The sequence below is a fragment of the Rhinopithecus roxellana genome, chromosome 6, assembly GCF_007565055.1.
Source record: "Rhinopithecus roxellana isolate Shanxi Qingling chromosome 6, ASM756505v1, whole genome shotgun sequence".
NCBI lineage: Eukaryota > Metazoa > Chordata > Mammalia > Primates > Cercopithecidae > Rhinopithecus > Rhinopithecus roxellana.
In genome coordinates, this window is record NC_044554.1 from 30,040,016 (window position 1) to 30,055,723 (window position 15,708).

Here is a 15,708-nt window from a genome sequence, read left to right on the forward strand (position 1 = left end):
GGTAGAGATGGGTTTTCACTGTGTTAGCCAGGATGGTCTCGATCTCCTGACCTCGTGATCCACTCGCCTCGGCCTCTGAAAGTGCTAGGATTACAGGTGTGAGCCACTGTGCCCGGCCTTTTTTTTTTTTTTTTTTTTTTTTTTGAGATGGAGTCTTGCTTTTTTTGAGGATGGAGTGCAGTGGCTCGATCTTAGTTCACTGCAACCTCCACCTCACGGGTTCAAGCAGTCCTCATGCCTTGGCCTCCCAAGTAGCTGGGATTACGATGGCTAATATTTTTATTTTTTTTGAGATGGAGTTTCCCTCTGGGTTCAAGCAATTCTCGTGCCTCAGCCTTCCACGTAGCTGGGATTACGACGGCTTTTTTTTTTTTGAGATAGTCTCACTCTGTCGCCCAGGCTGGAGTGCAGTGGCGCTGTCTCGGCTCACTGCAAGCTCCACCTCCCAGGTTCATGCCATTCTCCTGCCTCAGCCTCCTGAGTAGCTGGGACTACAGGCACCTGCCACCACACCCGACTAATTTTTTTGTATTTTTAGTAGAGACGAGGTTTCACCATGTTAGCCAGAATGGTCTCGATCTCCTGACCTCATGATCCGCCCACCTCAGCCTCCTAAAGTGCTGGGATTACAGGCATGAGCCACCATGCCCAGCCTTGTTTTTTTTTTTTTTGAGACAGAGTCCCACAGTGTCTCCCAGGCTGGAGTGCAGTGGTGCAATCTTGACTCACTGCAACCTCCTACTCTGGGTTCAAACAATTCTCTTGCCTCAGCCTCCCAAGCAGCTGGGATTACAGGAGCCCATCACCATGCTGGGGTAATTTTTTTATTTTTATTTTTTATTTTTAGTAGAGACGGGGTTTCGTCATGTTAGCTAGGCTGGTCTTGAACTCCTGACCTCAGGTGATCTGCCCAAAGTGCTGGGACTCCCAAAGTGCTGGGATTACAGGCGTGAGTCACTACGCCCAGCTGTATTTTATTTTATTTTTTAAGTAAGTAGAGACAGGGTTTCACCATGTTGGCCAGGCTGGTCCCGAACTCCTGACCTCAAGTGACTCGCCTGCCTTAGCCTCCCAAAATGCTGGGATTACTGTCGTGAGCCACCATGCCCAGCCCTTCTTTTGATTTTCTTTTTTGTTTGTTTTCAACAGCTAAAAAGTGTACAGCCAGTCATGGTGGCTCACAACTGTAATCCCAGTGCTTTGGGAGGCTGAGGCAGGAGGATTGCTTAAGCCCAAGAGGTTGAGGCTGCAGAGAGCTGTGATTGTGCCACTGCACTGCAGCCTGGGTGACAGAGCAAGACCCTTGTCTCTTAAAAAAGAAGAAATATAAAAACCATCCTTAGCTCATGGAATGTGGAAAAAAAAACAGGCAGTGCACTGGATTTGCCCCACAAGCTGTAGTTTGCTGATCTCTGTCTACAGCTCAGAAGAGATGGAACTGGTATCAAGTGCAAGCTTGATAGGAATGCAAGCTTGTCCAACCTGCAGCCTGCAGGCTGCTTTGAATGTGGCCCAACACAAATTCATAAACTTTCTTAAAACATTAGTCAGGCCGGGTACAGTGGCTCATGCCTGTAATCTCGGCACTTTGGGAGGCCAAGGCGGACGGATCACGAGGTCAGGAGATTGAGACCATCCTGGCTAACACGGTGAAACCCTGTCTCTACTAAAAATACAAAAAAATTATCCGGGCGTGGTGGCGGGCGCCTGTAGTCTCAGCTACTGGGGAGGCTGAGGCAGGAGAATGGCGTGAACCTGGGAGGCGGAGCTTGCAGTGAGCCAAAATCGTGCCACTGAACTCCAGCCTGGGTGACAGAGCGAGACTCCGTCTCAAAAAAAAAAAAAAAAAAAGTCTATTTGTGATTTTTTTTAGCTCATCAGCTATATTAGTCAGGGATCTCTAGAGGGACAGAACTAATAGAATATACATATATATAATATATAATATACATGTATAAAATATATATATGGGGGAGTTTATTGAATATTACACCATCACAAGGTCTCACAGTAGGCCATCTGCAGGCTGAGGAGCAGGGAGAGTGAGTCAGGGTTCCAAAACTGAAGAACGTGGAGTCCGATGTTCGAGGGCAGCTTGGGAGAAAGATGTAGGCTGGGAGGCTAGGCCCGTCTCTCCTTTTCACATTTTTCTGACTGCTTATTATTCGCTGGCAGCTGATTAGATTGTGCCCACCCAGATTGAGGGTGGGTCTGCCTCTCCCAGCCCACTGACTCAAAAGTTACTCTCCTTTGGCAACACCCTCACAGACACACCCAGGATCAATACTTTGTATCCTTCAGTCCAATCAGGTTGACACTCAGTTTTAACCATCACAAATCCACCCCTTGTCAACTTGAACCTATACACATCTCCTGAGATCATATATAATCTTCAAATAAAGGTAATAATAGGGTCATAATTATGCCTAACATAACTATCCCTCGTACAACTGGAAACGCACCAATCCGCAACCCAAATACTATGACATAAAGTTAACAATACTTAAATGCTGATGTGAAGTCAGTAAATCTAAATGTCACATGATACAGGAGAAAGGAAATAACATGAAGATCTTTTCTTTTTATCTTTTTTTTTTTTTTGAGACAGAGTTTTGCTCTTGTCACCCAGGCTGGAGTGCAATGACATGATCTCAGCTCACTGCAACCTCCGCCTCTTGGGTTCAAGCAATCCTCCCAGCCTCCTGAGTAGCTGGGATTACAGGCATGCACCACCATGCCCAGCTAATTTTTTTGATTTTTTTGTAAAGATGGGATTTTGCCATGTTGGCCAGGCTGATCTTGAACTCCTGACCTCAGGTGATCCACCTGCCTTGGCCTCCCAAAGTGCTGGGATTACAGGCCAGAGCCACTGCGCCCCGCCTAACATGAAGCTCTTTTCTTAAGTACAAGTGTATACATGCAGAAACACGTTTTTAACAAAAGAAGGAGGAAATACTCATGAAAATTACAGTCCTGGTTTCTGCAGCAGGTCACGCGGTCGTAGCTGGTATTGATGACTACCTTCTTCACTACCCATTCTGTATTCCCTTTGTCTTCAGCAAGCACCTCAGCAGGTCGTGGTATTTTCCTGGTGGAGTGACGCAAACCTTCATTCCTGAAGGGTCTGGGTCACTTGTAGAGCTCCGTCTCTACTAAAAATACAAAAAATTTAGGAAGGCGTAGTGGCAGGCACCTGTAGTGCCAGCTACACAGGAGGCTGAGGCAGGAGAATGGCGTGAACCCAGGAGGCGGAGCTTGCAGTGAGCCGAGATAGCGCCACTGCACTCCAGCCTGGGCGACCTAGCGAGACTCAGTCTCAAAAAAAAAAAAAAAGAGACACCCTAATGGATCTCCTCTATTTCATGCATACTCTTCCTTACCTTCGCTGTGGAGTAGTAGACTGATTTCATCTTGATAGTCTGGGTCAGTCACCCCAGCCAACACTGTAACTCCCTTCTTAGCCTGTTGACTTAAAGGTAGGAGGAGCCCGAAGTGTCCAGGTGGCAGTCTTAACTTCCAGTTTAATGGAATCGTTGTGTCTCCTGGTGGCAGCGTTCCTCCCTCTGGAACTAAGACCTCTAGGTCAGCAGAACGTAATGTCACGGGAACAGGGGCAAAAATTTTGCTAGTGGATTACTAGGGGTGATGGTGAGTGGAGCCACTTCCACCTCTTGATTCCTGGACCCATGAATTCTGGCTATGGGAGAAACAGGACCATATATTGGACGCTGATTCAGAGCATACATGGTCTTCTGGAGAACTTTGCCCCAGCCCTGCAAAGTATTGTCACCTAGTTGGTGTTGTAATTGTGACTTCAATTACAGTGAAGGCCATTCCACCATTCTATGTATTCAGTTGCTTCAGGATGATGGGCAACATGGTAAGACCAGTGAATTCCATGAACATGAGCCCACCGTTGCACTTTCTTAGCCATAAAGTGAGTGCCTTGGTCAGAGGCAATGCTGTGTGGAATACCATGCATTCCATGAATCCACAGATGGTAGTCTTGGCAGAAGCATTGCATGCAGGATAGGCAAACCCATATCCAGAGTAAATGTTTATTCCAGTGAGGACAAACCTCTACTGTTTCCATGATGGAAGAGGTCCAGTATAATCTTCCTGCCACCAGGGAGCTGGCTGATGGAATGGTGCCATATTGAGGACTCGGCGTTGCTCTCCACTACTGGCAAATTAGGCACTCAGCAGTGGCCGTAGCCAGGTCCACCTTGGTGAGTGGAAGTCCATGTTGCTAAGCCCAAGTGTAACCTCCATCCCTGTCACCATGGTCACTTTGTTCATGGGCTCATTGGACGATGACAGGTGGCTGGGGAAAGAGCTGAGTGGTGTCCACAGAATGGGTCATCCTATACACTTGATTATTAAAATCCTCCTCTGCTGAGGTCACTCAGCAAAGCACTCACATGGGATACAAATATCTTCACAGTTTTTGACCACTCAGAGAGGCTCCATCCATATACCTGTTCCCCAGATTTCTTTTTTTTTTTCTTTTTTTTTTTGAGACGGATTCTCACTCTCACCCATGCTGGAGTGCAATGGCGCAATCTTGGCACACTGCAACCTCTGCCTCCCAGGTTCAAGTGATTCTCCTGCCTCAGCCTCCTGAGTAGCTGGGTTTATAGGTGCCCACCACCACACGTGACTAATTTTTGTATTTTTAGTAGAAATGGGGTTTCACCATGTTGGCCAGGCTGGTCTTGAACTCCTGACCTCGGGTCATTCTCCCACTTCAGCCTCCCAAAGTGCTGGGATTACAGATGTGAGCCACCATGTCCAGCCCATTCTCCTGACCCTTTCTGTTTGCACTGGACCTTAATTGTTTTTTTTTTCTGCTTATATAAATTAAGTAGGAATGCAGTAGGCTTCCTATCAATTTCACTTCTAGGAACACTGATTAGTTAGCTAATGCCAGAGTTCTACACGAGTCTATTCTGATTGCCACTTTGCCTCTGCTGTCTGTTAGGGTAGCTACGCCCACCTTGCCTTTGACAATTGAGTGCTGCCACTTGGCCTTTGCCAACTTAGGATCCAATTATTCCCACTGTGTTTAAATTTTTTTTTCAATGAGTTTTTATTAGCAGTGAAATAATGATTTAGGATCCCGGGATGGGGGTCACTGGGTACTAGGTCCCCCTTTGCTACCCTGGGAGAAGGACGGAGGACAGAGGAGAGGGAGTTGCAGCCAGTTCAGATCTTCCCGGGAAGCGTGCCTTCAGCCTGGCGCTCGTCCCAGGCTGTGACCCAGGATGTGGGGCAGAGGGACTTGCACACACGCTGGTACCATTGGCACACAGCTATATCGCCTCCTTTAGCAGTCATTGCCTTCTGACAGCCGTGGAAATCCAAGTAGTCCTGCCAGCAGTTCCTGGTCTGGTTCTGGTTGGGAAGTGGCTGTCAAAAGGGGCAGTGCTGTAGTTCTTGATTTTGGTCTCGATGTCTTCTTCCGCCATGGTATTGAATCCTAGAGGGACCCCGGATGCAACTTCTGTATTTAAGTTTTGTAGTTGAGTGACTGAGGTTCCCACTATTGGATCTGACACACACAGAAGAGCAATTACAGGGCTCTTCAAAGATGCAGCTCCTGCCCTCACAAATCTGTTTTGCAAGGCATTGGTCAAGGGTGTATCTTCTGGACCTTCCCAGCTGGGATGAGTAGGTCTAAAGTGACTAATGCGCTCCACCATCCCAAACTCCCTAAGCCTTTGGATCCTTTGCTCTACATTAAACCAAGGGAGATCAGACATTTACAGCTCGCTCACAATGGGCCATCTTCTAATCCGTATTTCAGCTGACTAGGCAAATAAACTATTAGAACCTGTTTTTAACTCCCTGAGCTGCAACATTAAATGCAGAGTCCCTACTTAGTAGGCCCAAATCAATAAATTCAGCCTGATCCAACTCTATGTTTCTTCCATCTTTATTTATTTATTTATTTATTTAAGACAGAGTCTCACTCTCTCACCCAGGCTGGAGTGCAGTGGCACGATCTTGGCTCACTGCAACCTCCCCCTCCCTGGTTCAAGCAGTTCTCCCTGTCTCAGCCTCCCAAGTAGCTGGGATTACAGAAGCCCGCCACCACGCCCAGCTAATTTTTGCATTTTTTTCGTAGAGACGGGGTTTCACCATGTTGGCCAGGGTGATCTTGAATTCCTGACCTCAGGTGATCTGCCCGCCCCAGCATCCCAAAGTGCTGGGATTACAGGTGTGAGCCACTGTGTCTGACCTCTTCCTTCCACCATTATCCCACACCCTTAATATCCATTCCCATGCCTATTCTTCAGATTTCTGTTTATATAAATTAGAAAACTCAATCAGTTCTTTTTGAGTGTAGCACACGTCCTCATGGGTCACAGTCAGCCTCACCTCTAGGGGCCCACTGGGACTTTAGTTATAGGTCTAGAAGCAAACAGGGTTGTTGGGGTGGTTTCTGAGGAGAATCAACATTATCTTGCCTGGCAATTGCCTCAGAGGAGGCCATCACTGTTGTCTCAGGCAGCATAGGTTGTATCTCCTCAGACAAAGGTGGAAAGGCTGATGGCAGCATGGTCGGGGAGGGATGTTGCCACTACTGGAGATGGGGAAGCTATTTCTTCTGGCAAAAAGGTTCATCAGAGTTTACAAACTCAGTGTCCCCAACTTCATCAGGGTCCTCCCACACGTCCCCATTCCCAGTTGCGGGTCCCATTCTTTTCCAATCAATGCCCTCACTCTAGCAGTAGACACCTGGCGAGGCCGTGCATGCATCTTTCATGCAGGTCAGACACATGATAAGAGCTTGTGTCTGTTTTTCCACAATTTCAGCTCTTTCTCTACAGGACATAAGACTCTCACTCAGGGCAATCTTAGCAGATTTGAGGCTCAGTATCTGCTTCTGAAGCCAGGAAATAGAATCCCTGAGTTCATTATTTTCTTTCATTGCTCTGTCCACTGAATTTAGGAGCAACCAACCAGCTTCATTATGTTCCTTGGTTCTCCACATATGGTGAAAGGTATTAGGTACAGAGTCACAAAACTCCTTGCCTCTCACAAGCAATGAATCAGGAGTGTCAAATGCATTTATTTTGCGTAACTCTCTAAACAGTTCGTGCTAAGGACTATCAGTGTTCTCCAAACTATTAGAAATAGAGTCCTTAGCATTTCTTATCATATTAAGCAGCTGACTCCAGAAACCCCAAAACCAACAGAAGAACTCCATCCTTAATATTCTGTTCCTCTAGAACCATTCCTGGTACCAAAATCTGTATTAGGGTTCTCTAGAGGCAGAGAACTAATGAAATATATATATATATATGTTTATTAAGTATTAACTCATACGATCACAAGGTCCCGCAATAGGCCATCTGAAGGCTGAGGAGCAAGGAAAGAGTTCCAAAACTGAAGAACTTGGAGTCCGAGTTTCAAGGGCAGGAAGCATCCAGCATGGGAGAAAGATGTAGGCTGGGAGGCTAGGCCAGTCTCTTCACATTTTTTGCCTGCTATATTCTAGCCATGCTGGCAGCTGATTAGATTGTGCCCACCCAGATTGAGGGTGGGTCTGCCTTTCCCAGCCCACTGACTCAAATGTTAATCTCCTTTGGCAGCACCCTCACAGACATGCCCAGGACCAATACTTTGTATTTTTCAATCCAATCAAGTTGACACTCGGTATTAACCATCACATCAATTACCATTAATGTTAGTGTATTTTATGTGTGGCCCAAGACAATTCTTCCAATGTGGCCCAGGGAAGCCAAAAGATTGGATACCCCTAGAGTAGAGAATTGTTGCAAAGAAGTCAAGGATGTGAATACTTGTGGTGAGTGTGGCTACTCGCTTAACCAGCCAGGGGCAATTTGTGAGTTAAGTCCCAGTCAGACAGTATGCAGAAGACTTCCTCATGCATAGGAAGAGACCTTTGTAAGTGGTGATGAGAGGTGTTGGCTGGCCAGGCACAGTTGCTCATGTTTGTAATCCCAGTGCTTTAGTAGGCCAAGGTAGGAGGATACCTTGAGCCCAGGAATTTGAGGCTGCAGTGAGCTATAATTGTACCACTGCACTCCGGTCTTGATGACAGAGAGAGACCCTGTCTCTGAAAAAAAAAAAAAAAGAGGCCAGGCGCAGTGGCTCATGCCTGAAATCCCAGCACTTTGGGAGGCTGAGGTGGGCAGATCATGAGGTCAAGAGACTGAGACCATCCTGGCCAACATGGTGAAACTCTATCTCTACTAAAATACAAAAAATATTAGCTGGGCGTGGTAGCATGCACCCGTAATCCCAGCTACTCAGGAGGCTGAGGCAGGAGAATCATTTGAACCCAGGAGGCGGAGGATGCTGTGAACTGAGATCGCGCCACTGCCCTCCAGCCTGGGCAACAAGAGTGAAACTCCATCTCAAAAAACAAAAAAAAAAAAAAAAGAGAGAGAATGAGAGAGAGAGAGAGAAAGAGAGAGAGATGTCATCATTGGCAATTGCTGAGAGTCTAGGGTTCATAGGGAGTAGAAACCCATTGCATTAAGTATGGGAGATGAGGCAGTGGAGGAAGTCCAGCCTGTTACGTGGGTGACTATTCTTTCAGGTGTTTTTGTTTTGTTTTGTTTTTTCTTTTTTTGAGACGGAGTCTTGCTCTGTTGCCCTGGCTGGAGCAGTGGCACAATCTCAGCTCACTGCAACCTCCACCTCCTAGGTTCAAGTAATTCTCCCACCTCAGCCTTCTGAGTAGCTGGGACTACAGGCACGCTCCACCATGCCCAGCTAATTTTTGTATTTTTAGTAGAGACGGGGTTTCACCATGTTGGCCAGCCTGGTCTTGAACTCATGACCTCAAGTGTTCCACCTGCTTCAGCCTCCCCAAGTGCTGGAGTTACAGCTGTGACCCACCATACCTGGCCTTCTTTCAGGTTTGATGGTTAAGGGAGGAAAAAAACGTATAAAGAAGAAATCTTACAAAGTGAAAGAAGAATCCAAAGTAAGGATTTTCAAGAATGACGACGCAGCCGGGCCCAGTGGCTCACGCCTGTCATCCCAGCACTTTGGGAGGCTGAGGCAGGCAGATCACAAGGTCAAGAGATTGAGACCATCCTGGCCAACATGGCCAAACCCCATCTCTACTAAAGATACAAAAATTAGCTGGGCATGGTGGCGCACGCCTGTAGTCCCAGCTACTTGGTAGACTGAGGCAGGAGAATCACTTGAACCTGGGAGGCAGAGGTTGCAGTGAGCTGAGATCGCGCCACTGCACTCCAGCGTGGGCAACAGAGCAAGACTCCATCTCAAAAAAAAAAAAAAAAGGAAATAATTTGTGAAGCAAACAGGGGATGGGGTCCAGGGGATGGGACTAAGGGCTGTTTTTGAAAAGGAATAAGGACCTGACCTTCCTTTGGAGCTAAGTATTGACAAACTACCTATTACCTATTGTGTAAAACATTACCCCAATACTTAGTGGGTTAAAATAGCAAGCATCTATGATCTCACAGATTCTGTTGTACAGGAATGCAGGCACAGCTTAACCAAGTACCTCTGGCTTAAAGCTTCTTATGAGGTTTGAGAAGCTGTTGACTGGAGCTGCAGTCTCATCTGAAGCTTTGACTGAAGGAAGGCTATACTGCCATGCTCTCTCCTGCAGTTGGTGGCAGGCCTCAGTCCCTCCCACGGGGGCCTCTCTATACAGCTGCTTCACAACATGGCCGCTGGCTTCCCCCATGGAGAGAGAGACAGAGAGATGGAGAGCAAGTGCTGGAAAGAACAAGAGAGCTCGCTCGCTATGGAAGCCATCGTCTTTTAAAAATAATCTCAAAAGTGATAGCTCATAATTTCCTTTGTATCCTGTGTGTGTGAGAAGGGAGGCAGTAAGTCCACTCCACACTCAGTCAGATGGAGGGGCCTGCAGACACATGAGCAGATCAGGAGAGCAGGGGTTGCTGGGCGCCATCTTGGAGGCTGCCCACCACCACTGGTGCAGAAGGCAGAGAAGTTTATGTCCCTTTTGCCTCTGAAAATGAAATATCTGCTGTGGATGAAGATGGTAAACAATGAGGTAGGGAACTTAAGTAATATGGTAAAGGTTTTGTATAGACTCTGAGAAAGGTGGGAAAGGAAGCTGTCCAAGAGGAGCATCTGGATATGAAAAAATAATGAAACAGAAATATAATAAAAGTTCTGGAAGCCATGGCCTGGTTAGGACAGGGACAGAGCTTAGGGAGAGGTGCTTACTAGTAAGTTGCTTTCTTGAATCAAGTTCCCTCCTAACCTTAGTCATCAGAATCTCACTTTGGTCTATCAGGTATGGGAAACTCTGGGAAACTTCAAAATATCTGTATTCTTTCTCTTCACCTTTTTGAATATCACTGAGCTACCCATTTGATGACTTTTAAACTGACACATCTTTCATTTTAAAGTCACTTTTGCATTGAAGATTCAGCAGTGACTCAATGAAGCATCCACATAGAGGGGAAAGAAAAGTAACTGTACAGAAAATTATCCCCTTCTACCATTCCCTTCGAGTTTTCATGCAGGGAGAAGAGAAAACTACCTGTAATTTTACTATTTGAAAATTACAGGTTGGGAGTGGTGGCTCACACCTGTAATCCCAGCACTTTGGGAGGCCGAGGCGGGTAGATTACCCAAGGTCAGAAGTTTGAGACCAGCCTGACCAACGTGGAGAAACCCCATCTCTACTAAAAATACAGAATTAGTCGGGCATGGTGACACATACCTGTAATCCCAGCTACTCAGGAGGATGAGGCAGGAGAATCTCTTGAACCCGGGAGGTGGAGGTTGCAGTGAGCTGAGATTGTGCCATTGCACTCCAACCTGGGCAACAAGAGCAAAACTCTGTCTCAAAAAAAAAAAAAAAAAAAAAAAAATTACGTTAGGCCAGGTGCAGTGGCTCATGCCTGTAATCCTAGCACTTTGGGAGGCCGAGGCAGGTGGATCACCTGAGGTCAGGAGTTCGAGACCAGCTTGGCCAACATGGCAAAACCCCGTCTCTACTAAAAATACAAAAAAATTAGCCAGGTGTGGTGGCACACACCTGTAATCCCAGTTACTCGGGAGGCTGAGGCAGGAGAATTGCTTGAACTCGGGTGGCAGAGGTTGCAGTGAGCCAAGATTGCGCCACTGCACTCCAGCCTGGGTGACAGAGCCAGACTCTGTCTCAAAAAAAGAAAAGAAAAGAAAAGAAAATTACATTAGAACTTCCTTATTCAGTGAGAATGACTGATGGGGGGGTGGGGAAACAGCCTCTTTCCTACTGGATAGAAAAGAGGAAGGATATAGCTATAAGAACTGCTGACCCAACACCATGGAACCATGGAAGCAGAACTGAGACAGGGAAACCTCCTCCTGTTAACATTATTGGAGCCCTGGATTAAGCTACGCCTGAATTTATACAACGCCAGGATGCCAGTTATAAAAACTAATAAAATTCCCTTCTTGTTTAAGACACTTTAGAGTTGAATTTTCTCTTACAAAATAAAGAGTCGTAACTGACATAAAAACTGTTAACTAAATGGGGGGTTGCAAGTAACAGATCCTAAACTATGGAACTGGCTGCATAGAGTGGGATGGAGGGAAGTGAGGACTGTCCTGGTTCAGGAAGTTGACAGTCTTTGTTGGGTGGGAGCTATCACCTGCTGTTTCTCGGGACGTGACCATGTACGTACTAATATGAAGCACTAGGGACTTGGTAGGAAAAAAGTTTAGGCATTAACAGCTTGCTTGTTTCAGCCCTCAGCAAATATCTAGAAAAAAGAAACAGACTTATCCTGAAACTGGTCAGTCTGTAAACAAAGAAGGGAGAAATATGGTTTTGCTAAGAGAGGCCCTTTCTAAACTTAAGGAATTTCTTCACATTTCATTTCCATTTAAATTTCTTCAGGTAAAATTTAAATTAATGATTTTATTAAGAATTATGGCCAGGAGCTGTGACTCATGCCTATAATCCCAGCACTTTGGGAGGCTGAGGTAGGAGTATCACTTGAGGCCAGGAGTTCAAGACCAACCTGGGCAACATAGTGAGACCCTCCCCCACTATCTATTAAAAAAAAAAAGAATAGTATGAAGAGCATGATTGCACTTAGCAAAATAATTCCCTTCCATCTTTTTTTTTTTTTTTTTTTTTTTTTTTTCTGAGACGGAGTTTAGCTCTTGTTGCTCAGGCTGGAGTACAGTGGCACAATCTCGGCTCACTGCAACCTCTGCCTTCTGGTTTCAAGTGATTCTCCTGCCTCAGCCTCCTAAGTAGCTGGGATTACAGGTGCCTGCCACCACGCCTGGCTCATTTTTGTATTTTTAGTGGAGATAGGGTTTCACCATGTTGGCCAGGCTAGTCTCGAACTCCTGACCTGATGATCTGCCTGCCTTGGCCTCCCAAACCCATCCATCTTTATCTTGTCCTCTCAATTCCTAGAAGTACAATGCAGAGAACTTTTATTCTCAGCCATTTGAGAGTAAATTGCTCGCGGCCCCATTACCTTCCAAATAAGGACATTCTCCTATATAACCACAATGCACCATCAAAATCAGGAAACTGGAGTGATACCATCAAAATGATACCATAACCATGAAAATCAGGAAACTAGAATGAAACTGCCAATCCGTAGGGCCCCTTCGAGTTTTGACAGTCGTTCTAATAATGTCCTTTTGGCGAAAGGAGCCAGTTTAGAGTCGCCTGCCGTATTCAGTTGTCCTGTCTCTCTAGTCTCTTTCAGTCTAGAACAGTCTCAATCTGCCCTTGACTTCCATGGCCTTGCTGGTCTTCAGGACTACAGAAAAGTTATTTTGTCGAATGCCCCTTAATTTGGGTGTGTCTGGTATGTCTGTCTTCACGAGTAGGTTCAGAGTCATTTCTTCAGGAGCATGTCCAGAAGTGATTCTGTGTTCTGTTGCATCTCAGCAGCTGGCACACGATTCCAATTTGTTTCAATACTGGTGATGTTCACTTTGATCACTTAAGTTAACGTCTGCCAGATTCTTCCACTATAACTAAGGAAGTTGCTTTCCCCCCCTTGATAACTTCTAAGTATTTTTGTGACTTCTGTGGGGGTAATTTGAAATCACGTGAATATCCCATTCTTCATCAAGTTTTCCATTTATTCCTCTGCAGATTTTATTTAAAAAAATTTTTTTTTTTTGAGATGGAGTCTCGCTGTGTCGCCCAGGCTCGAGTGCAGTGGCGCTATCTTGGCTCACTGCAAGCTCCGCCTCCCAGCTTCATGCCATTCTCCTGCCTTAGTCTCCCAAGTAGCTGGGACTACAGGCTCCCGCCACCACACTTGGCTAATTTTTTTTGTATTTTTAGTAGAGACAGGGTTTCACCGTGTTAACCAGGATGGTCTTGATCTCCTGACCTGGTGATCCACCCGCCTCGGCCTCTCAAAGTGCTGGGATTACAGGCATGAACCACCGCGCCTGGCCCTCTGCAGATTTTATATCTCTATGACTCATCATTTCCTGTAGTTCTGTTTTATCCCATACATTGTAATCCTTCTCTCTCATTATTTTGATGCTCTGTCTCAGATTTGGCCAGTGGGAGCCCTGTACACAGACATCTGTGCCTTTTACATGTCCCTGGCATTCTTTGGGCAACTTCCTTGCTCTCCCTGGCACAAAAAGATGTTCCGGGTTCATTTATATTTTCCCTGTCCTGATACTGGAATCAACCATTTCTCAAAGGTTTGCTCCTTTTAATGGAGAATGGTTAGAAGCCAAGAACTGGACATGGGATGTGCTCGTGGCTATTTAAGTGTGGCCATGTCCAGGTCCTCTCAGTGGGCAGAGCTAGGATGTGCATACATGGAATACACATGCGAACACAGAGCACACATGGAGCACACGTGAACATGGAACACACATGCAAACAGAACACATGTGCGTACATGGATCACACGTGTGAATACAGAACACGTGCATACATGGAGTACACATGTGAACATAGAACACATGTGTGTACATGGAACACATGCATACCTGGAGCACACAGACGTATTTACACTACACTTATTTCCATATCTTTTAAACATTTTTACTGCTTTTTTGAGGTCTCATTGAAAATAAAAATTGCATATATTTAATGTGTACGATGTGATGATTTGATATTCGTGTACACTTGAAATGATGACCATGACCAAGCTATACCATATCCTCCACCTTCCCTAGTTACCATTTGTGTGGTGAGAACACTTGACACCTACTCTCCGCACGTTTCAGGTATGCAACACAATATTGTTAACTGTAGTCACCATGCTGTACTTCCAAATCTTTTTTTTTTTTTCTTTTGAGAGAGAGTCTCGCTGTGTCGCCCAGGCTGGAGAGCAGTGGCACAATCTCGGCTCACTGCAAGCTCTGCCTCCCGATTTCAAGCCATTCTTCTACCTCAGCCTCCCTAGTAGCTGGGACTACAGGTGCCCTCCACCACGCCCGGCTAATTTTTTGTATTTTTAGTAGAGGCGGGGTTTCACCGTGTTAGCCAGGATGGTCCCGATCTCCTGACCTCATGATCTACCCTCATCAGCCTCCCAAAGTGCTGGAATTACAGGTGTAAGCCACCGTGCCTGCACAATTTTTTAATTATTAATTTTTTGAGACACAGTCTTGCTCTGTCACTCAGGCTAGAGTGCAATGGTGTGATCTTGACTCGCTGCAACCTCTGCCTTCTGGGTTCAAGCAATTCTCATGCCTTGGCCTCCCAAGTAGCTGATATTACAGGCATGCACCACCATGACCAGCTAATTTTTGTATTTTTAGTAGAGACAGGGTCCCACTATATTGCCCAAGCTGGTCTCAAACTCCTGACCTCAAGTGATCTGCCTGCCTCAGCCTCCCACAGTGCTGGGATGACAGGTGTGAGCCACCACACCTGGCCTCTAAATCTATTTTTTAAGATGACTTTAGGTGGTGCGTGGCTCAGGCCTGTAATCCCAGCACTGTGGAAGGCCGAGGTGGGAGGACCACTTGAGCCTGGAAGTTCGAGACCAGTTTGGGCAACACCGTGCCTCATCAGAAATGTGTTTTTGGTTAAAACAGTTCATGTATGATTTTGATGGAAGGCAGATCCAAGTCCTTGTAAGGAGGAAACTGAGCCAATATCTGCAGCCCTCCAGCCCCGGACTCACCATTTCACACTCCAGGGCTCCCACTGTCTTCCGGCATTTGCTTCCTAAACTATAACCCAGTCAGCTCCACTGCTCACTTCTTGGACCTTGTTGTCCAGCTCCTTAGAAAACAGTTGGAACAACCGTTGGGCTCTGAGCAGCATGGCCCTTTTATTTCGGTTAGATGCTGTCAGCATTCCTGACGTTTATCCTAAAGCAATCCCTCCCCTTCTCTCTCTCTCTCTCTCTCTCTTTCTTTCTGCCAGAGTCCAGTCTGTTGCCCAGGCTGGAGTGCAATGGAGCGATCTCGGCTCACTGCAACCTCCGCCTCCAGGGTTCAAGAAATTCTTCTGCCTCAGCCTCCTTAGCATCTGGAATTACAGGCACCCACCACCACACCTAATTTTTTTGTATTTTTAGTAGAGATGGAGTTTCGCTATGCTGGCCAGGCTGGTCTCGAATTCCCGACCTCAGGTGATCTGCCTGCCTCAGCCTCCCAAATTGTTGGGATTACCGGCGCGAGCCACTGTGCCCGGCCTCCTACAGCAGTATTTCGACTACTACCATAAAATATATGCCACACTGTGCTTTTTAGTTGCATAAAAAGTGTAGCAAAATGGGT

General features: G+C 46.3%; 1 pseudogene; it reads right to left on the minus strand.

Moving 5' to 3' along the window:
* Positions 1–5,205: 5,205 nt before the first annotated feature.
* LOC104667010 lies at positions 5,206–5,468 on the minus strand (annotated as a pseudogene).
* Positions 5,469–15,708: the final 10,240 nt, after the last annotated feature.